This window comes from Silene latifolia, chromosome 10 (assembly GCF_048544455.1).
Source record: "Silene latifolia isolate original U9 population chromosome 10, ASM4854445v1, whole genome shotgun sequence".
NCBI classification, from domain to species: Eukaryota; Viridiplantae; Streptophyta; class Magnoliopsida; order Caryophyllales; family Caryophyllaceae; genus Silene; species Silene latifolia.
In genome coordinates this window covers 113,345,792-113,370,532 of record NC_133535.1, presented here as the reverse complement: position 1 = coordinate 113,370,532, position 24,741 = coordinate 113,345,792, and the positions used below count along the sequence as shown (strand labels likewise).

At 38.5% G+C, this 24,741-nt stretch overlaps 2 non-coding genes across 2 annotated transcripts; one reads left to right on the top strand and one right to left on the bottom strand.

The window, feature by feature from the left end:
• The first annotated feature begins 7,929 nt into the window (after nucleotides 1-7,929).
• Nucleotides 7,930-8,016, top strand: TRNAS-AGA (transfer RNA serine (anticodon AGA)). Its single transcript has one exon. It is a non-coding gene; the product is annotated as a tRNA-Ser (tRNA).
• Nucleotides 8,017-24,043: 16,027 nt separating this feature from the next.
• On the bottom strand, nucleotides 24,044-24,116 carry TRNAT-UGU (transfer RNA threonine (anticodon UGU)). Its single transcript has one exon. It is a non-coding gene; the product is annotated as a tRNA-Thr (tRNA).
• Between the last annotated feature and the right edge of the window lie 625 nt (nucleotides 24,117-24,741).

The following is a 24,741-nucleotide window of genomic DNA, read 5'->3' as shown; positions in this document are numbered from 1 at the left end:
AACTATAGTCAAAACCGACACCGGACCAAAAACCGACTCAAAAATTCAAATCCCGACTCCAACAACGAGTCAAACTGAGTCAAACACAAAAAACCAAACATTTCAAACCTTCTACCTTAAGTTTTCCCGGATTCATGTTGGTCAAGTACCAAACATGTGACTACAAAACCTAGGATAGAACAAATCATGATTGCGTTTGTTGTGAAAGTGACAACACAGCTCGAAGACCCGCGACGTGGCTCGCGCCTCTTTGAGCAGCCCAAGTGGCCACGTCGCTCAAAACTCACACAACCACTCATTCTCCTATAAATACCCCACAAATGCCACCCATTTGAGACTTACGCGAGTGTCCGCCCCCTCTTTTCTCCCTTAAAATTCTCGACTCGACTTCTTAAGTCACAACCCGACGCGTATTTACGACCTACCGATCGTAAATACAAGCCTTACACATTGTTTGGTACCGTCATCGTGCATTAAATCACTTGACCGACCACTTCGACCACTACACCATCACTAAACTTTTAAAACACTATTTTACTTACCAAAACGGTTTTAAACCGAGTTTTTTCCGATCAAACGAGTTATTACACTTACGTCGGTCACTCGCCATAACCAAACATGTAAGTATGAGGGTGTAAAAATCCTCTTTTATTATGTTTTCATTCGTTTCATGACTATAACATGCTAAAACATGCATAACATGAACCAAAACATGGAATAAACAAGCCAAAACTGATTTTTAGTCTGAGGCAGAAGCCCCTTAGGTCGCCAACTAGCTCGCGCCTAAATGGGGTATTCAGACCAGAGATCAACCGTGTTTGTTCTCGTTATTTCCCGTTATCCATTTTTCATATTTGTAATCGGTTTTCACCATTTCAAATATTTTCGAACCTTTGTTGTTTTATTTCACATGTTTTAACCATAAAGCATTTTTCACCCTTGGTTCCTCATACCATGACGGTTAAATCCGTGTTTCGGTGATAATATTTGGTTAATGACATTTAAAAGGTATTTTAAAGCCTTTTATTTCATTTCTTTACATATTTCAAACAAACATATTAGTCACCAACACAAAGTCATCCATGGTTCTACATACCATGCCGGATTTTAACCCGGGTACGATGATGAGTATCGACTAATAACATTCAAATGGACTTAAAACAATTAGTCCATAATCATTTTCAAAACTATTCATGTCAAGTTTGTCAAATCGAACCCGACACCGAATATTATCAAAATAATGATGATTATTCGAGTCTAGTTCTTCAAATCAACAAACGCGGTCTAAACAACCCCATCAAATCAAACCGGGTTCAAATACCCATTTCCAACACGTTTTCTAAAAGGTCAGAACACGGCACATAAACCGTGGGCTAACCCGCGCCTAAACAGGCTCTCCATTTCTCATTTTCAAAGCCAGAGGGAGGCCCCTTACACCGCCGGCTGGCTCGCGCCTCATGTAGCCGTCTGGTACAGGGCCTGTTCCCTTCCAGCATTAGTCCAGGACGATCCCGACTCCGGTTAACCCGGATATAGGACGGATCAGATGAGTATTTGATTATCCAAAACCATATTTGCAAAATGCCTTACTAAGACAAATAGATCATGTTATGCACCCTAAACCTAATACGGTAAATGGACGTTTAATTTCCGTCTTGCATGCAAATCAACCATTAATCCAACTCGACATGTTATACTTGATACTTGGATTAAATCAACCGACTTAGAAAGCTCTCACATGTTAGGTTTAAATTATTGGATGCGCATTCATGCATTTAAACCGTTTTATCAACTTTTGCATTCAACCAACCAAGATCGATCAGTAGAGGCCGCTAAACGCGGGCGGGATTGGGTGTCTGATTAAAGGGCTTCCCAATACATACCTTCACCTCTTACTCAGAAACTTTGGATAGTGGACGACCTTATCCAGGGCGTACGAGAGTCATTCTAGAGATAGGGTGCTAAAGAGGGACGATTTTCTTATCTTTAGTACCTATGTCAAACGCTGCTTTGTGCCTCGATTTGACCGAGATATAAAGTGGAATTCGAACGGGTTCCAGGCATCCCACAAATGCTTGGTGGCGACTCCGAACATCTCTAATCGTTTCGAGACCCTTACCGAGACGAAACCGACCGATCTAAAATGATCCGGTCGAAAGCACCTTTACGCCGCCGAGCGTGGCTTTCAAAAGACCGCTGCATGTCCACAGATTAGCTTGGCGTGCAGGTGGCCCGTGACTACGGACCGGTAGGTGGCCCAAATCCACAGACCGAGACGTGGCCCATGTCCACAATACTGCAAGCACTGCAGGAGTGGTCACACTCTTTCTCACCTTGCTTCATCTTCTACAAGTAATCTGCTTCAATTGATATGAGCCTCTTATATATGCTCCCAATTTAGTGACAACATGCTGTATCACCTATTTTTTAGTATAAGGACACTCTTTAAATAGGTCCAAATGACTCTCAACACTAAGAGCACAGATGCAGCAAAGCTCACCAGAAACCACATTAGAATAGTACAGTCTATCTTTCAACCTCAAAGCCTGATTTACAATTAGCCAACCAATAAAGGAATGCTTAGGAGCTGTCATGTTGCAGCAGATAGATTTGTACCATTCCACTTTAACTTCTTTCTCCCTTAACCAGTTATAACAACCATTTACAGTAAACTCACCATTACCCAAAGTCCAGGAATCATCCAGAAAGCCATCTTTAATAGTGTCCTTGACTTGACACACCTTCTTTCAATGCCAGCTTGAGTATGAGGAAGGAGTGTAATCATGCCAAGGCCTACCTTTGAGATACACATGATATATCCACTGAACCCACAATTTATCTGGTTTAGTGGCCATCCACCAAACAAGCTTGCCTATATTGGCAACATTTAACAGTAAACTCCATTTCAAAACAAGACCTCCTTCTCTCTTTGGAGTACAAATTTCTTCCAGGCAATCATAGGTGCTCTCCGAAACTCTGTACCTCCTTCCCAAAGATAGTTCCTACATATTGCATCCACTCTGTGAATCACTCCCTTAGGCAGAACAAACATAGAGGCCCAGTAAGTATGCATTGTTGATAAAACTGAGCTAACTAGAACCAATCTTCCTGCAAAAGAAAGCTTCTTAGCACCAAGGCTCCTAATTTTGTCCACAATCTTATAAATCACGATAGCACAATCTTTAATCTTCAATCTGTCAGCTGCTATAGGGACTCCTAAGTATTTAAAAGGTAGTGTCCCTTCTATAAACACAGACACAGACAATATTTGTTCCTTCAAAACATTACTCACTCCATTAAAGTATACACATGATTTCTGAGAGTTCATCTTTAACTCAATGCATTAGAGAAAGCAGAAAAGGCCCTCAACAGCAGCACCATTGACTGAGCATCCCCTTTGCAGAACATTACCAAATCATCTGCAGATATGAGATGAGTTAATTTCATTTGCTTACACAGAGGATGGTAATGAAAAGGTAGCTTCTCAGTTGCACAGTATAAAATTCTGCTCAAATATTCCATGCACAAAGTGAATAATAGAGGAGACATGGGATCTCCTTGTCTTAAACCCCTCTTGCCATGAAAAAAAACCAAATGTTTCTCCATTGACAGCCAAACTGAAAGCAACACTAGTTATGCATTCCATCACCAAGTGTTTTAACTGAACAAGGAAGTTGAAGGCCTCAAGAATTTCTCCCATGAACTTCCAACTGACTGAATAATAAGCCTTCATTAAATACATCTTAAACATACACCTAGGAGCGCAAGACTGTCTATTGTACATTCTCACCAAGTCTTGACACACCATGATGTTCTCAATTATGCTCCCCCTTCTAATAAATCCACCTTGATTCTTACTTATCAGGTCAGGCAAAACCTTGGATAATCTGTTGCATATGAGTTTAAAAATGCATTTATATAACAAATTATAACATGCAATGGGCCTGGACCGAGTGACTGAAGTAGGCATTTTGCATTTAGGTATAAGAGTTATAGTAGTAGAATTCAATTATTTGAGGATCGTCTTTCACCCATTACGTTTCGCTGCCTTCCATTGTTCCCTTCGTGGTTCAATTGGTCTTCACTCCTGTCTGTGGTGGTTGTCTGGTTGGGATTCCTTTCCCCGCTGCTTTGGGTCTTCTTGATCGTCTCTCCTTTTTGGTGATGTTTCTGTTCTTTTCCTGTTTTTGTTGTGCTTCTTCACCGTTTTTGGAGTGATCGATTGGGGCTTTATTTATCCTTTTTATCATGTTTTTATGTGCTTTTCTGAGTGTTCTTTTGTTGTCTGTTGTGGTTTTCTGGTTTGCTGGTTTGCTGGTGAATTTGGTCTGTGTTTGGACGTTTCTTGTTGTCTGAGGCTGGTGTTGAAGCGTCAGGGCGTTGCTGCTGGTTTTGGGGGTTGGCAGGCTGGTTATTGTCTAGAAGAGTGTGTTTTGGGTGGACTCGGGATGGGTTTATACGGTGGTGAGGGTTCGGGTCAGGTGTGGTGGTTTTCCGAAAACGTTGTCCGGTACTGATTTTTAATTTTTCTGTTCTCGATTTCTCAAAATAATATACTCCTAGAAGAGTATTTGAATTAGTAATCACCTCTTAAAGGTGTTTTTATCTTAGTTTTTTCATTTTGGGGTTGTTTTGTGAAAAGTTATGGCTACCATTTCTATTGATGAAATTTTTCTACAACATTTTGTCATTGCTCATGGAAATGGTGAGTTCAAGGATGATGAATGGGCATTTTTTAGTTCTTTCTTACCAATGGAAGAGACCCATTTGTTTAAGGTTAAATTCCTTAAGGAGAGGGGCAATGAATTCTTTAAGCAAAATCTGTTTGAATCTGCTGGCGGCTGCTATGAAATGGCATGTCGACTTTTATTTCTGGTTTTGGAATCTATGGAGGACTATGATGTTGAATGTGTCTTGCATTTAGCAATCTCTTTAAGTTTGAATTTAGCGGCTTGCGCTAATAAGCTCCATGAGTATGAGGCGGCCATAAACTTCTGCTCCTTGGTTTTATCGTCCTTCCCTAAAAATGCTAAAGCTCTATTTCGTAGAGCGGTAGCTTGTATGAAGACTGATATGCTTCTGGAAGCGCAAACTGATCTAGAAACTGCGTCAATGCTTGAACCTAAGAATAAAGATATCCTTAGAGAACTGAATGTTGTTAAGAATCTACGAGCTATTAATCATAATGGTAAAAGAAGTATTGATGACCAGTTGCTATGTGAGGTGGATAGGGAAAGTAAAAGACCTATCGTTGTTTTTTATAATACCGGAGACATTCCAGTACACGATAATGGTGGGTCTTCTTGTGGCTCTTGCGTCACCTCACCTTCTGACTCCATTGTCAAGGATTCCTGTATTTCTGATGATAACCTTCCTATAAATTTCAAAGAAAACGCTTCCCCTAATATTGATTTGGATCACAATCACAAAGCCTCTCAAATGGGTGATAATGAGCATATTCCTAATAACTCGGTTCTTGAGTTCTCAAGAAAGGGTAGAGGAAATTCACGACTAAGGATCTCTGGAAAAGCTTATCAAAAAATCCTTCAAGGTAATAAGGTGGACTATTACAATAAAAGAGACTTGTCAATTATGACAATTCGGATCCTTAATATTGAGGTCACTAAGGAGGGAGGTATTACAAGAGATCATTATAAGAGAAAGAAGAAGAGGAGACGTTCAAAAAAGCGGAAACTCAAGTCGGTGGTGGTGAATGAAGAAACGTCTTCTTCTTCTTCAGGGGTCATCAATGGAATTCATGGTACTAGTTCGAGGGAGTCCTCTATTGGTGGCGTAAATTCGGAGTCATCCTTTTGTACTGACAACTTATCTCTTTCTGGGTTTCAAATGCTCCAAGGAAACCCTACGGTTGTTGCTCCAAATTCAGGCGTGCCTGTCCTTTGGCATATGACAAGGCCAACGCCTCTATTTTCTTCCAAGCCCATAAGGATTCAAATGAACATCAGTCGTTTCTGTTTTCAGCTTGTCCTATGAAGCGTAAGATTTCCTCGTTTGGTAAACTGTCACGTACCTCGACTATAAGCACGTTTTGCAGGTACCCTTATATTTGTCGAGGGAGTGAGAAAAAGAGAATTAATATCTTGAAGAAGAATCATAGCGAAGGGGATGAATCTCCAAGACACAATGTATCTACTCGCTTTGCAAGTAGGTCTCTCTCCCGTAAATTTCTACGTCTTCGAGGCGTAAGTGTGTCTTGTTGAAGGCACTCCCCCGAAGCTCAATTAGCGAAGAAGAGGAAAGAAGTTTTCGCTCATTTGTTAAGCTCAGATCGCCCCCTCAATAAGCCTTTTCTTTTTACTAACCCCATTCTTAGTTTAATTTCCTTTGCAGATAATGTAAAAATAAGGTCCGACTCTCACTCAGAGAGTCGGGTAGGTGCTGTATAAGGAACCTTTCTTTCCTGTTGCCAAAAAAAAAAAAAATTATTTGAGGATCTTACCAGTTCTGAACACATCCAGAATTGCTTCACACACACCTCACTTCCTATAACACACCAGGAATCCTTAAATAAAGAGCTAGATAAGAAAAGATAACTCGAACAATTAGATTGTTCTCTACGCCTCCTAATTTCCAGGAAATAGTCACTTCAACAGTCTTTGATGGTTGTACGGGTATCCAAAGTACCAACAAGATGGATGTTTGTTATCCCAACCATTCTTGTTAGGCCGATCCAGATAAGAAAGGAGAGTTAGTAAGTCATTTTAAACAAAGCTTCTGTGTTGTCGATTGCTAGGTGTAGTGCTTTTTCCCCTATGTCGCATATTGGAACTTTATTACTAAAAAATCGGACTGGCCTATAATTCAGAACACACAGGTGTAACCTTCCGCTCAATATTAATACTCAAATTGAGGCTTGAAGCATAGTATTTTAGGCTGCATCAATCGAGAATACACGACAGAGGGAATTGTTCTATTGCTAAACTTCACCTTCAACAAGCGTAGACTTTTTTCTAATTAAGAATATAAGACTATTTCTTCTTTCTATTTCGAATCGCGTGTCTTTTTCATCAACCTAGAAACAGAAAAGAAAAAAATAATCAAATCACACCATCTCTATCATAAGTAAATGCCTCTTTTTCTCCCGAAGTTGTCGGAATGATTCGTAATAAAATATTGGCCACAATTGAAAAGGTCTTATCAATAAAATTTCCATTTATTCGCGATCTAGACATAGGTATCAATCTATTCTAGAATTAGTCTCAGTACCTCTTGTGGAAAAAAGATTTCCCAAGCAAAGGATTTGTACAATACGAAATAACATAAAAACATGTTCAGTTCCAAAAAAAATAAATAAAGATAAAAAAAACTTCTACTTACATTATATATTATTTTATTTTTTATTTTTGACTTATTTATTCAAGAATTAATAAGAAATAAGGGAATCACATTCAAATTCATCCAATATAAAATGTAGTAAGGGAGGAACTATTCCTCGAAAAGGCATTTTTTTTAAGTTACGGAATTCTAGTATATACATCTAAATATAAATCGAACCGCGGTCGAAGATTATCCATTAATCATACGTAGCCTGAAAAACCTAAACTCATCAATCAGTTAATTTGTTCCAATTTGGTGATTTAATCAAGTAGGTATAGGTATATTCAGATATTTATCTATACGATTTCATTTATAATTAAATTTTAAAGTAAAGGAAAGGAACATCATATGAACAAATATGAATCAAGCATTCAATATATTATCCATGTTTATACTTTCACAAGAAAAAACATGTTTTTAAATTGAATCCTTCGAGCAAAGCTCTTTTATAAAAACTTATCTATCTATTAGTTATAGAATATATAGAATTATCTGGTTGGTCATGCCTATCCAAGTAAAAATTGAATATAGTATTAATCTTTAATTTTAACGTCTCGCTATTTTTGGTTTTTTAGTCATAATAAAACAATAGGAAAGATGGCCGAATGATTCAAGGCGTAGCATTAGAACTGCTATGTAGGTTTTTGTTTACCGAGGGTTCGAGTCCCTCTCTTTCCGTACTTGAAAAACCTAATTTACCAACATTCCTAACTGTAAGATATCAAACAACAAGAAATTAAATAGCATTATTAAAACATAACAGTTAGATTTGAGATCGGAAAGAATATTATGAGTGGGATAAAATTCCTATCAAACCCCTGATTTTAATCCTTAAGTCAATTTGAAAGGGGCCGGATTATTCGAACCCTTTCGATTTATTTTTTAGTTAAGGCTAATTCTGACGAGAATAATATTCTACTACAAGCAATTCATTTATTTTCAAACCGACCCACTTCCTATCTATTATTTGATTGATTAATCCTTTATACGGAAATGGGTCAAGAGTCAAATGTTTGGGCACTTCCTCAAGGGGGGATGAATCAATAAAATTTTGAATTAGAGCTCTGGATTTTTGTTCATCCTTTGTCGTAATAGTATCTTGGGGTTTGCAACGATAACTCGGTATATCGACTATACGACCATTAACTAAAATTTGTTGATGATTAACTAATTGGCGGGCTCTAGGAATAGTCGGAGCCATGCCCAATCGAAAAAGGATGTTATCCAAACGCATTTTAAGTAATTTTAGTAAAAACCTGCCATGTTGACCCTTTCGCTTTTTTTCGATACGAACGTATTTAAGTAATTATCGTTCTGTAATACCGTAATGAAAACCCAATTTTTGTTTTGCTTCTAGACGAATACGATATTGAGATTTTTTTTCCCATAATGTGATTAGGCTCTAAGATCACTTCCGGTTCTAGGCTTTTTATTTGTTAGTCCAGACAAAGCCCGTAAATGTAACACCCTCATTTATTCAGGAGTCTTTAGCTAGGCCTCCCAAGTAAATGAGAGCGTTACCATCTTGGTTGTCCAAGGTAGTGAATAACAAAGTACAACAAACCATATTACTTTAGATTAAAATTTAGTGAATAAAATTTTTATTACAATTTAACCCAAACTAAATAATCTTGAAATAAAATTTATTACAACTCGCAGCGGAATTTAATAAACTGAAATATTAAAATTATGTGATCTAGACTTCTAGGTAGACTGGCCGAAATCCTCACGCATCCCCATGAGCTCCCAAGCCAGCTAACTCAAGTACCTGTCAGTCAATCTGATCCCCAATAATTGGTTCATCACAGGTGTTTAACGAATACACGGTCAACCCAATGGTTGAGTAGGGATAAATATTAACAACAATAATTAACAATAGATAATTCAATTTCATACACATGGCACCACTCCCTTAACAACGTGCTCCGTCTTATGACATGGCACACCTCCCTTAACAACGTGCTCATATCACCATGGTACCTCTCCCTTAACAACGTACCGCCTTTCCTCTGCAATAGTACCCCTCCCTCAACAACGTACATATTACAGTTCATCCTAGAGTACAATCCCCTTAACAACGTACATCTGATCACAATACCTCCTATCACAATTCCACATTCATACCAACAATCAACAATAGTAATTAATCTTATCTCGTCATAAATCCACATCCACAATAATAAGAATAACAACAAAGCATAATATAATTTCTCCCCTTCCAACAATTAAAACAATATCAATATGTAAACAATTCATCTTAATATAACATCTACAATAACATACAAGAACATACACAGAACACATATGAGAGTTGAGTAGGATTTATCCCTACCTTTTCAGCAAATCCAATTAATGCAGCTAAAATCCGATTTAAAAGAATTCCTTCAACGTAACCGTCACCTAAGATATATAATAATTATAAATTACTATCTACTAATTATGTAATACAATTGAATTAATTATAAATTAATTACGTCAATTATATTCCCATTCAGTTATAATACAAAAACCTGTTTTATTAAAGCCATAACCCGATTACCCATAACCCGAGTGAACCCCGTCAACAATCAAACCCACATTACCCACACAAACACGGTTTGAAACTGTGTTCAACATCCAGCGTAAACTCGCTTAAACCGACTACCCATAACCACCATTGATACCACCCTGCACAGCCACCATAAGCCCACTATAACACGCACTCAAACACCCCTTGACCACCAGTCAAACCACCACCACCAACAGCCCCAAAAACTTGCGCCCTAACAGTCCTCTACCCGACACCTAACAACAAAACCAGCAACTCTTAAACCACCACCAACACAACCAGTGGCAACCACCGTGGTCTCCTTTGACCCATGGTGGTTCCACCAACTGCCACCATTCCCCAGGTCAAGCTACGGCCAAGGTACAACCATCCCATATTCTATTTAAGACAAATATCAACAAACACCAACAATATAACCAATTCCCGACGACCACCGCACAAACCACCAACAACAACCACTCTATAACCACCCCTAGCGTCGCCCAACCACCACGAGTCCAACCAACCCAGTCCCAAGTCAAGTTGATTCAAAACAACGGTTATAAACCCGTCTTAAACCCACGCGACACCCTCATTTAAGACGCCATATACACCAAACCCGTGGTCAACGACGGTCAAGGGCGGTCCTACTAAAGTCACGGTGGTTCACGGAAAGTTCTAGGGTCAATGGCACAGTCCACGGTGGTTTATTCGGTGTTAAAACGATGATTAAATTGAATAACGCGAGATAATTATATTATAAGACGGTCTTACCTTAAAACGATAACAAAGCTTATTCTTCTTCTTTTCTTCTAGATCTCTTCCTTCTTCTTTAATGAATTATTTTTCAGATTTTGGTGAATAAAAACTAGGGTACAGGTCTAACTTGTATTTATAGGCTAGGTTAAGGATGTATAAGATATTAATTAGGAAACTACTACTAATTACCTTATTATTATTATTACTAGTATTGGTGCCCGGCTTCGCCCGGGCTACCTCTACTTACCATTAATTTTTTTTTCATTAAATAAAATTACTTAAAGTTGCATAACGCATAAATTAATCATTAATATATTTTTCTATGACATATCCTAAAATTACAATGAAATAAATTTTGAGACAAATTCACTACTCCCGCTAATATTTTACTCTTATTAATGAAACAATAGTAATAACATTTCACTACTTGCCCGTAATCATTGTTAATTTCATTACTCCCGCCATAATTATTGTTACTGTCACTACTGCCGCATTAATATTGATAATTTCACTATTATTGTTACTTTCACTATTGCGCCCATTGTTGTTTCTACCACTATCACTAATCTCGTTGATAATATTGTTACTTTTACTATTCAAATGAGTGATTGCTATCATATAATTATATCCAATGTTACTAAATTCTTTTTTTTACTAACTAAATTACTTTTACTACTTAGGCATGCAATTTTAAGAGGATTATATATTTATATAAATATATTATATATATGCATTAAATCAAATCGAAAGAATTATGCAATATTATATATTATGGAATCTAACTTGAATTATTTATAACCTACTTATTATATTTTTGTATGTTAAATAATTAACATCTCTATACATCTAATAAACTATAAAGTTTAATAAAATTGCATGAATTTTAATTTTAATATACAATTTTATGATAATAATAATAATTAATACCATAAGTGTGCATGTTTATACTAATTAATTATTTTATTTTAAAGAAATTGACCATCTTCTAGTGTTCTATAAATATTTAGGAAAATTACCATGCCATCTTTTAGTCTCCTTGAAATTAACCATTTTAATTAATTATTTTATTTTAAGGAAATTGACCATCTTAATTTATTATTTTATTTTAAGGAAATTGACCATGTTTAGGAAAATTACCAAGCTTCTATATAATTTAATTTTAACCCAAACTATATAATATTTGCATTGAGATCCCTTAATCGGGTCCATCACACGGTGCTATTGATTTAAAACTATATAGTATAATTAATTTGTATAACTTTCTTTAATTACATTGAAGTCCCTTGGTTTCTGGAATTAATATATAGTATTGATTATTGTGAAATACAATATAATTAATAGTATAGTATTACTCGGAAATTCCAAGCACATGGCCCAAGCTATCACACGCCCCACCATCACTTCCCGGCTCACTTATTATTTATTATATTATTCCATCTTATTTACGATTATAAATTATAAACTGTTAGAATTAACGCATTAAAATGTCATTAAATTACCGGGTATTACACTAAACATCGTATTTTTTTGAAACGAGGTCCTCGGTAAAGCGATAAAGACTCCTTTCTTTATTTATTTATAATTAAATTAATTTTATATATTTATATTTCATTTAAAAAAAACCTAAATTAAAACTAAATGTTAAATGAAAAGAAATCTCCTGAAGTATTATATTACAATGAATAATAAGATAAGGTGAATTATATATATGATATACAAATCCATTTATATATTCTATATTTTTAATTTTGTATTAATCTATGTAAGTATAAGTAAATAAAAGTGTCTTTTTTCATTATTTGTTATGCCAAGGCTTAATCCTTTGCCTTTCTTTTTAGGGTTTTTTCCATCTGTGCCTCTGAAGTTTTAACTGTTCCCAACTGAACCCCTGCGTAAGGCATAATACTAATTGTGCCCTTGAACTTTATTAGTTATTCCCATCTGTGAGTAAAGTAACCAAAATCGTAACTTTTAGCCGTTAAGTGCCAACATGTCACGCATGGGGTGCCAACATGGAAGCTTACATGGTATTATATTGACGGTTTTTCTTATTTATCGTCTCACTTACGTTTTATCGACTTTTAATTTTATGTAATGACAAAAATACCCTTTTTATTTTCATTAACACAATCCTAAAACATTTACTTCATATTAGACCCTGAACCTCCATTCTTATTGAAGGCGTCAATTTTAGAATCTAGGGTTCATAATTTAGACAAGTTCTTCACTTTCTTCTTTTCAATTCCGCTATAAGTTTCTGGGAATAATTGGGTTTGTTTGATAGTTGTTCATCTTTTTTAATATTTCTTCTCAATTCCCGAGTTCAAACTTTGTGTTATTCATGTTTGAACTCAACAATTTCTGGGTTATACAAGTCAGTTTCTTGGTTACATATCTTCTTCACAATTTCTGTGTTATTTGTCTAATTTTTTAGTTAGTTACCTTCTTAATTCAACAAATCCTGGGTTATTTGAATTTGGGAGAAATTGGGGGAATTTGAACCCTAGAAATCCCGCGAGTGTGAAGTGCATTTTTGACGTTGTATGACGGTGTGATGTTATATCAAATTATTGTTGTGTTATGTTCTTCCTTGTTGAGTCTTTCGCGAAACAGTATCACGATGGTTCGAATTGGCACTGGCGATTTGTGGGCAGGGAAGAAGGATAATCTGGGTGATGCGGTGATGGCCAGAAAATGGTGTATAAGGCGGGCCGACGGAGCGATTATCTCAATTCGGTGAAAATAATAAGGGTAGTTTTGGTTATTACAAATAATTAAAAGTCGATAAAACGTAAGTGAGACGATAAATAAGAAAAATCGTCAATATAATGCCATGTAAGCTTCCATGTCGGCCCCATGCATGACATGTTGGCAGTTAACGGCCAAAAGTGACGGTTTTGACTACTTTAAGCACAGATGGGAATAATTAATAAAGTTAAACGGCACAATTACTATTATGCAATACGCAAGGGTACAGTTGGGAAAAGTGAAAATGTCATGGGCACAGATGTAACACCCCTTTACACCAAGATGCCTTACCAAGGACCATCCCAGTGTATGAAGGTGTTACCATCTCGGTTGCTCGATGTAGTAGATCAAATAAACAATAGAAGAACATTTATTAAAATACTTTAAGTCTTTACAACATAAAACAACGTAACAAGATACAAAGTGATAACTATGATTACTACTAAGCTCGTGCGTCAAGGACATCTACTCCGGTAGCGTGGTGACTCGATACCCTTCCAAGCCCGTAAGCAACAAGACCAACTGTACCTGATAAATCAACTACTCACCATCCCCGAATGGATCACCATAGTTTTGAAAACACAACACGGGGTCAGTTACTATATAATCAAAGTAAGAAAAGTACAAAAGGCAACCAGCTGATTGGTCGGTGTTTCGTTTTCGGTTACTCGTCGTTAAAAGTTACCTAGACCAAAACAATATTTATAACTTCACAAACTACTCTACTCTTAGTAAAGAGGTAAGTAAAGGTCGGATCCCAAGGGACGGGTATTGATGTAGGATTTTCGATTGCAAATGGTTGTGTCTAAGGGTGTCACAATTTGGGTTGAGGTAGGAGATCAACTAAACTAATCAACAATGTAAATAAAGTAATGAAAGCAAGCAAGATGATTAAAATGAGATGTAAACAATTGATTAAAAGCACTAGGGTGTCATGGGTTCATAGGGGATTCATGGGATTTAATCATACAAAAATATTTTCTACTAGATGCAAGCAATTATTGTTGTGATGGGATCGAGTAAGTGTATATCTTACAATCCCTAGGAAGGTTTGGGTCCCGGAGCCGAATCGATTAGATTGTACAACACTTACAAGTCGACTTAATCCTCCCTATCCAACTATATGCATGTCTAATGAGACTCGAGTTGGTTTATGTCTTACAAGTCTCTTTGAAAAGATAAGTGATGGGTAAAAAAATGCAAGGATTCATAGGCTCGCATTTCATCAAACATAACATGTGCATAAGTTGGAATCACAACAAGCAAGCAAGTTAATTATGAAAACATATTAGATTAAGCATGAATCAATCCCCATGTTGGTTTCCCCTAATTCCCCATTAACCCTAGTTAAGGTAACTACTCACTCATTATCAAGTTTAACATGCTAACAAGGTTGTCAATCATACAAGCAAGGCAAAACATGATGAACAAATGAAGATGATTAACAATAATTAAAAAGGATTAAGAGAGAATTATACCTATAAAGATGATTTCAAATAATAAAGCAAAGAATAATAGAAGTACTTGATGATTGATGGAAGGTTGTCAATCCTCCAAATAAACCCAAATAATCTTCTAATTACCCAAAATAAATGATGAACAATAGAGAAATTGAGGAAAGATTAAGAAATGGGATTTGTATTAATGCTAAATTAAGAGTTGATTACAAGATTAAGAGAGTATTAGGACTTGATTAAGATAAGATTAAGATGACATGCTAATCTACGTAGTACAATGGGGTATTTATACTAGAGATTAGGTAAAAAGATTAGGGTTACTAAGGGCTTAAATGACTATTAAGACCCTTAAGAAAAGTTGAGGAAGTGCTCCTCTCCAAGGAGATGCTTATCTCCGTTTTGGTGGTCTCCAGAAAATCTGCTCGTCCCGAGCGTCTAGGCAGCAGGGACGGTTGGTTCTACATGGGAATCCGAGCGGATTGTGGGAGGGACGCTCGGATCATTTGGCCTCAAGACGAGCGTCTTGGCATCCGGACGCTCGGATCACAGCAGGGAGACGCTCGTCTTGGGTAGGGAGACGCTCGGATCTCTTGTCAGTCACTTCTCTTCTTTTCTTTCCTTAACAATCCTCGGGGATCTTGTTAGAGATGAAAGGATCCTTTCATCATTGCCTAATCTACTTTATTTCCTACATAGGCCTTCTAGTATCGTCTTCCCTTTGATGCTTGGTCATTGAATTTGATCAATTTAGCTCCATTTTGCCATGAAAATGCAAGGTTTGCACTCCTTTCCCACCAAGGGATCAAAACCTCAAAGAATATGCAAAACGGAAAAATAAAGGTAGTAAATGACCTAATTATGCACTAAAAAGCATAGGAATGAGGCTAATTCGGGGACCAAATATGCTCAAATATGAGTCACATCACTGATCATCATCCACCTCCGGTCTCCCAATCTCACAGAGTAACCGACTACTCACTGAAGTGTGTAGCCCTGCCAGATTACCCATCGCAACAGGTAATCCTCCCTGCCAGTGGGGGACCGCAGCCAATCCCCACCTAAGCCCCACTCATCAACGAGCGATAACCCTGTTCATTAATGTGCACATCCCCTTCTGTGGCGGGTTCTACAGAGGGCGAAACTAGGGCGTGAAAGAACCTCCCGCAAGTGACTCCACTCAACAACCATCACCACAACCGAACCAACACCAGCGCTCCAACAGTGATCAGCAGACAATCAATCGTACACAATACAACACAATCTCAAATCAATTAAACAGGAACTGAGTAGGGAAACCCTACCTTATCGCCAATCCATGAAAATGCATCCAACAATTAGCCAAGCAAGACTCCGAGACGCATACCTACAAACGGTAACCACATCCTATTACAAGACTACCCCAGAAACCTACTGAAAGACGACAACAAAACAACTACTTACCTAGCGACGAGAACCGACGACGACAACGATTACATTCTTATTTGCATACCTCCTTTGTAACCCGATCCCCTTCCATGGTTAGTGTCTAGGCTAGATAGGAGTGTAGGGAAAAGTGGGTGAGAGGTGAGAGAGAGATATATTAGGGTTAGAGAGAAATGGAACCGTCGAAAAAGAAATAGGACTTGCGAACTTGCGTTTTATAATAACGCGTTAACAGCGGCTATACTCGGTCGAGTACTCTCATACTCGGCCGAGTAAGCCCTACTCGGTCGAGTGTTCCCATTACTCGGCCGAGTAGTCTCTACTAGGTCGAGTAATCAACTGCATAAGTCACTTATTCTCACTTACCCTCTCCCCTATCCCCCCCTAGGTTCTTACGTGGTCAAAGGGTCGGTTAAAGGGTCCTTAAACATAGCGGGTATTATAGTCTTCCCCCCTTAAAATTACTTTCGTCCTCGAAGTTCAACCCATACATCCCAACCGCAACGACCGAAACATAAGAAAGGGCCTATCGTTTCACAACAAGACACTTAAGACGTACAAGACCTCGACCACTACAAATTGTCAAATATAGCATCCAATTCTAGCATCGGTTACAAACATTAAGTTTGTGACAACTCGCAGAATAAAAGTTAAATGAATGGAAGTACAACATAGAAGGAAAAGATGAAACATATAAAAAGAAGATGAAGCACCAAAGAGCACTTTAGTCGACTTGTTAGGACTTTTAGAACTTTTGTATCGCAATATTATCTACCCCTCTAAAAAGGAACTTCGTCCCCGAAGTTCGTCCTACCCATCCACCAAGGTCAACCGAAAGCAGTATAACAACAATTATGAGAAGTACAAAGCAAACACAATACCTCCACACGTATACAAGCAACCACCGTATGAGTGCAAGTCAGGGAGATAACTCTGATATACCAACAAAATTATGATACACACAACCCACTTAGAGAATTGCAAGGAGTATGAAAACACCATTGTTCTTGATTAAAAGGAACTACCGTTATTACCCACAATCACGTCTCATATTGTTTTCACCGTCGTACTTTAAAATCATTCATATGTCACAATCATATATACAATGTAATTCAAGATAAGGTCCGAAAGTGTTGAAGCATACACAGGACAAAAGGGTTATTCACTTTAGGCTATAACGATTTCTAGCCACGATGGGTGCATTATTCGTGTACTCGGCCGAGTATGCTAGTGTACTCGGTCGAGGAAGCGATACTCGGCCGAGTATCCGTTATACTCGGTCGAGTTTTCAAGGTCAGCAAGAAAAATTCTGACTTAGGCACATAATTACCAAGGGTCATACCTGCAGACATTATTATACTCCACCACCAACTAAGAGTTCATGTCTAAAGATCCCAAACATAGTACGTTCAAGCAAGTAGCGGCCTTATGGCCAGTTACAATAATCCAAAAGAAAAAAAAGTACGATAAAAGCATAAAAAGTATCCAACGACAAACCGAAAACAAATCCATAACTACTACAGAATCACATGTCCGGACCCTCCTCCATCTCCTCACCACCACCCATACCGGATGTACCAGCTCCTGATGTACTCGCTCCCTGGAAACCTCCAACTGAGTAGCCTTCTCCACCTAACTGGTTGCCATAGTTGGCTCCCCATGGTCCCGCGAGGCAGCCAAACTCGGTCTCCTCTGGTGGCCTCTAAAAGCTGGGATCGATTTCATAGTTGTGGAAGACGCCTGTGTCTACTCCAGGTCCCCTCCACCAAACTGGCTGTGCCAACTCGGTCCCTATACCCTGGTTATAGGCCATCTCATGCATGTTACGGAGCACCAAGGTAGTGGAGATCCGCTCAGTCAAATCACTAACCTGCATCTTGGGGTCATGAACGGTGGGGTAGGGCGAGTACTGCGGGTGGTAGAAGCTCGGTATGGAGTAAGAGGGCTCAGTCTCAACCTCGTCCACCCTAGATGCTCTCACTCTACGGCGCTCACGTGGTGGGGGAGGAACCTGCTGTCTCTCTGACACTGTGGTAGGCTCAGGTAGGTCTAGGAGGATGGTGGGGTCAACCAAGTAATACTGAGGCCCGGGTCTAGGTGCACCACTCCCTGGGTCATACTGAGCCAAATGGTCAATCACGGGTAGGCGATCGGGATCAGGAAGTACCATCCACGAGGATCCTCTCACTCTCTAAGCATATGACCCATCATCCATCTTCCTAAGCCATCTGTTGTAACACCAATACTTCGCGTTCATGGTAGGTACGATCTCAAACAACTCATCTCCTGATGGAGGCGGAGCCTCAAAGTAAGTCAGTCTCTGGGCTAAACGGGTCACTATGGCCCCACATGAAATGTGACGGTTCGGAGACCGTGCTATATGGTCCAAGCTAGAGCATACCACCCCCGGAGCACTATTGTAAAAAAGGCTTCCCCCGATGAAGGTTAAGGTAAGACATCAACAACATGACCTCATGAGAATTCGGCTTACTCACATCATCCCTCGCGTACAGAAGGCAGGTTATCATCCTAAGAAACATCCCGAGGGATACATGATGAACATCATTGATCAGCATGGCACTAGCACTAGGAGAAGGTCAGCCGGTCAGGTAAGGTAGGTAAAGAGGTGCCCCACTGTTCTTGGCTACATCACTAAGGTATTCCTCCTCCTCCGCCTCTAGGCCCAAGTGGCCGGCAAACTCGTCAAGGGTCAACTCATGGTCCTCATTCATAAGACGGAAAGAAACAGTCTTCCCTTTCACGTCATACACAAAAGAGCTTAAGAATTCCAAGGTCAGATAGGGGTAGGACTTCTTTCGTAAGTGGTAAAGCCCTTCCATTCCCAAGGTCTCAAAGATATGCACTATATCCGCCTTAACCCCCAAAGTCTCCAAGATGTCGAGGTTCACACACCGGGTTGGTCTCATGGTTCGACTCATCAGAGCTACAAAGGCATACGCTGCTTGAAGTCAGAAAAGATTATCGATGGATATTCTTCCACCGGAGGAACGACGGGGTCTTGGCTAGATTGACCCGTCTCCAATTGAACATTGGCACGAGTCCGCTTCTTGGCTGGGGCTTTTGCTTTCGGCATGCTGCAAAAATATGAATTTTAACAAGGATACTTCCAAAAACTTATCATAGTGCGGACTGTTTTTCAAACCATACACTTTTAAGACGGATTTTTCTTGCAAACGCAAATCATACGATCCAAGAGGAGCATTTTTATCACCAACTAATCCTTTAAGGAGCATCCTAAAACGATCTAAGGAACCAAATTCCAACTTAGGGCAAAACCCTAGAAAAGTTTTTGTAACATAGAAGAAGCGATTTTAATCATGAAATCGTTTTTGTGAAAGCATAGGTGATGTTCATGAGTAATTAAACCCAAAATATCATAAGAGAAGCACCAAATTCAGATTATAGAGGCTAGAGATTCGAAATTTGAACAAGTACTACCAAAAATTGATAACAAATTAAAGAAATGGTTAAGATTCTTTACCTTGATTGAGGTTTTGAGCAAACAAGAGTGAAAATACCCAAGCAATCACCAACAACAAACACCCAGAGTCTTGAGAGAGAACGAGTTTTGAAGAATTATGAGGGAAAGAAGGAGATATGAGGCGGAAATAAGAGGAAAAGAAGGAGTTATAGGGTTTTTAGTGCAAACCGGAATGAGTCACGATAAACGGGTACTCGGTCGAGTATCGGGTTTACTTGGCCGAGTATGGTCTACTCGGTCGAGTATTCGGTCTGCTCGGTCGAGTATCCAGAGGTCAGTAGCACGTATAAACTGACTTCCTGGGTACTCGGTCGAGTGCCACTTTACTCGGCCGAGTGTGGCCTACTCGGTCGAGTATAGCTTATACTCGGTCGAGTTCAACAGAACAGGAGCGAAATTTCAAATTATCAAACCTGCAAAACAAATAACGACGTTCGGAGTTCCATATAATCGAGCTCGTTACCGTTAGACTCTAATTCTATCACTTCAAGGCGTACCAAAAAATATAACCGTTATTAAGTTAATTTACGAGCAATACATGTTTCTTACACAAAACCGTAGTAAACAATTTACGTCACACTAAGGCACACGACTAACTTGACCACACAACAGGTAAGACCAAGCTATGAACCTACATCAACACATCTCATTATACACTCCTACACACGCACCACACTTCATTATTCCCATGGAAGTCACGAACAAGACATGTCATGCATGAACACTATCATGCTCAATTACGAAAATTTCTGGTCACCCATTACCTTACTCAAATCATGTCATCCTTTTATCATTCATCCAACAACTCACAAACTTAACCATTCACAAGCATTAAGCTCACATTACCACACAAGTTACTGCCAAAAAATACATATGACACACACACTTAACGCAACTACTAATATTATCTACCCTTCCACGTTGGCTGGCTTAAGCATGATCGGGGCCGAGATTTTGAGATGAGGGCGCCTTCTCACCCAAAACCGACATAAGGGGCTCCCAACACACATACACCAGGTTCATTTTAACTTAACACCCTATGTCCATTTGGTTCATTGGTTCAGGTTCCACAATCGTCGTTCTGATACCACTTTGTAACACCCCCGTACACTAAGATGCCTTACGAAGGACCATCCCAGTGTATGAAGGTGTTACTATCTCGGTTGCCCGAGGTAGTAGATCAAATAAACAATAGAAGAACATTTATTAAAATACTTTAAGTCTTTACAACATAAAACAACGTAACAAGATACAAAGTGATAACTATAATGACTACTAAGCTCGTGCGTCAAGGACATCTACTCTGGTAGCGTGGTGACTCGATTCCCTTCCAAGCCCGTAAGCAACAAGACCAACTGTACCTGCTAAACCAACTGCTCACCATCCCCGAATGGATCACCACAGTTTCGAAAACACAACACGGGGTCAGTTACTGTATAATCAAATTAAGACAAGTACAAAAGGCAACCAGCTAATCATCATCCAACTCCGATCTCCCGATCTCACACAGTAACCGACTACTCACCGAAGTGTGTAGCCCTGCCAGATTACCCATCGCAACAGGTAATCCTCGCCACCAGTGGGGGACCACATCCAATACTTACCTAAGCCCCGCTCATCAATGAGCGATAACCCTGTTCATTAATGTGCACATCCCCTTCTGTGGCGGGTTCCACAGAGGGTGAATCTAGGGTGTGAAGCCACTCCCGCAAGTGAATCAACTCAACAACCATCACCACAACCACACCAACACCAACGCTCCAACAATGATCAGCAGACAATCAATCGTACACAATACAACACAATCTCAAATCAATTAAACAGGAACTGAGTAGGGAAACCCTACCTTTTCGCCAATCCATGAAAATGCATCCAACAATTAGCCAAGCAAGACTCCAAGACGCATTCCTACAAACGGTAACCAGATCCTATTACAAGACTACCCCAGAAACCTACTAAAAGACGATAAGAAAACAACTACTTACCTAGCGACGCGAACCGACGATGACAACGATGACATCCTTACTTGCATACCTCTTTTGTAACCTGATCCCCTTCCATGGTTAGTGTCTAGGCTAGATAGGAGTGTAGGGAAAAGTGGGTGATAGGTGAGAGAGAGATATATTAGGGTTAGAGAGAAACGGAACCGTCGAAAAAGAAATAGGATTTGTGAACTTGCATTTTATAATAACGCGTCAACAGCGGTTATACTCGGTCGAGTACTCTCATACTCGGCCGAGTAAGCCCTACTTGGTCAAGTGTTCCCACTACTCGGCCGAGTAGTCTCTACTAGGTCGAATAATGATGCGTGTCATTTATATGATGTTTTGCACCCTATTTCACACGCATTTCAGAGCTCAATTATGTAGTTTATTCTACTATTTTCCCTATTTCCGTCTACTTTCGTGTTTTTGTATAATATTGCAGAAATGTGAAGAATCCAGCGGAAATCGAGCCGAATCCGTCCCTAAGTACCTAACATTGCATTTGACATGGAGTAGTGACTCGAGAGATGAACTTGGCGCGCATTTCAAGGCCTAAATGATATATTTGCGAGAGTTTCAGAAGCGGATTACCAGCTACAGTGGTCTATAGACTGGCCTATATGGTCTATAGACTGTCAGAATGCTGAACAGTTTACTGCAGGCTGCTTAAAATTGCTATATCTCGAGTTCTAGATCTGATAATCGAGTGATTCCAATTGGAGGTAAAAGCTTATCCTCTTATCTTTCCAACGCCACGTAGAACACCTGATTTGACCAAGTAACGAAGAAATGGCAGCTGTTTTAAGATAGGTGCGCGCTGCAGAATTCGTCAGAATGCATTACTGTACAACACCCTTGGTCGATCGACTGGTCTCAGCGGTCGATCGACCACCCCACGACTCTGACACGCAAATTAAAATTAGAATTCCGAAACCCACTTGTAATTAGGTTTAAGAATAAGTTACGAGACTTCTCTATAAAAACAAAACATCATTCATCAGTATAGAGGAGGTCTCTCTCGCATGAGAGAAAATCGGTAGATTAGTTTAGTTTTACATCGGATTTCAATTAGTTTAGTTTTATTCAATAAAGTTATCTTTAGCATTCGGATTCGTTTCTTGCCTTCTTTATTTCTGGTAATTCTTGTTCTTTAATTTACAGTTTACCTGGATTGCTTTATTTAGTCTAGAAATTGCTAGTTAGATCCCGAAACCTTGATTGCTTTATCGCATTTTTTATTGCTTAATAATTTTAATCATGTTTTCATTTATAGTTTTTATCAATTTTGTTGTTGTTATTATCATTCACATGAGTAGCTAAGTACCCTTTGCTAAGATGTAGGGGAGCTATAGCGTAGATGGTGTAGATTAGGTGACCCCGAATTAGGGCAGGGTCAATCGACTGGCTTAACTGGTCGATCGACTATGTCGTGTGGTCGGTTGACTGAGGTAGTTGGTCGATCGATCAGACCCGTGTTTGATTAGCATCGTTTGATTAGTTAAGTGCAATATTTAACAATGAGACCGAGAGGAGACTTGTTAGATGCTTAGTTTTGACCAACCCGTAGATCGAGAGAGAGGGGAGGGCATTAATTAATGAATTAAGACGACTAAATTGCTAAGATCGAAAGATAAGTAATTTAGGCTTTAGGAATCACTTTTCAGGGCGAGGGCTAGTATTAGTGAGACCTAGGGACTAGTAGCATAGGCCGAAAGGAGCTACTAGTTAACTTGGACCAAGAGGACATGTTATACCCATCCTACACGACTGTATTTCGGACTTACCTAGGATTATGTGCCATCGCAGTTATAGTGAACCGATCATCTTAGCTCCTTTTTATCATTTGCTTACTCCTTTTTTTATTCCTTGCTTATTTATTTTTCGCATTTAGATTTAGTTATAACTCAAATCAAAACCTCCTCAAACTGTTACCCTTAGACTAAAATTAAAAGCAACTATTATCTCCCTACCTCCCTGCGGATCGACCCGTACTATCACTAGCTATAGTAGTAGTTCGGAAGTTATAAATATTATTTTTGATACTCACATCGACAGGTATCAAGTAATCAACTGCATAAGTCACTTATCCTCGCTTACCCTATCACCTATCCCCTCCTAGGGTCCTCCGTGGTCAAAGGGTCCTTAAACATAGCGGGTATTACAACAGATGGAAAAACCCTTCCTTTTATTTATAATTGGGAATTTCTACGATAACTACGTATAGATCAATAACCTTTTGAAGAAAGGACACCCTTTGATTATTATTATTATTTGTTCTTTGATAAAGATAAAAAAAATAAGAAAAAGTCGGCTATCGGAATCGAACTGATGACCATCGCATTACAAATACGATGCTCTAACCTCTGAGCTAAGCGGGCTCATAGAAATTCTACATACATAAAAACTATATCTTAGTTTAAGATTATTAATTTTATTCTTTTATGATATTAATTATCTAAATATAAAAAAAAAATAGAAAAAAAGGAAATATAAAGTTGAGTTTATTTCAATTTCTATAGATTTTTTTTATTTTTCATCTAGAACAATTTTATTCTATTATATAATTTAAATTATATAATTCTATTGAAATTGAAATCATTGTTATATCTACTAACTAATATATAAATTAGATTATAATGAGAAATGAGGGCTAATAATTGAAAAAAAAATACATTATAAAAATTTTCAATATAGCTATAATGAATAGATATTTTTTTGGTTATGTTATTTTACGAGTCTGCCCCAAAAAAACCTAAAAAAAATATAAATAAATCAAGAAAAATGAAATCCAGATTATAGATTATAATAATATAAAAAATAATATTATATTTTCATTCAGAGACGAATACGATAAACAAAGAATTTATCCTTTGAGTATTAGAAAGGGTTATTTAATAACAATAATCCAAACTAAGCCTCTCCTTCCCCATTTAATCCAACCTATTGATTATCCCATATTAATCTAACTATTTAATCATTTAACTTTTAATGAAATTTTGGAAG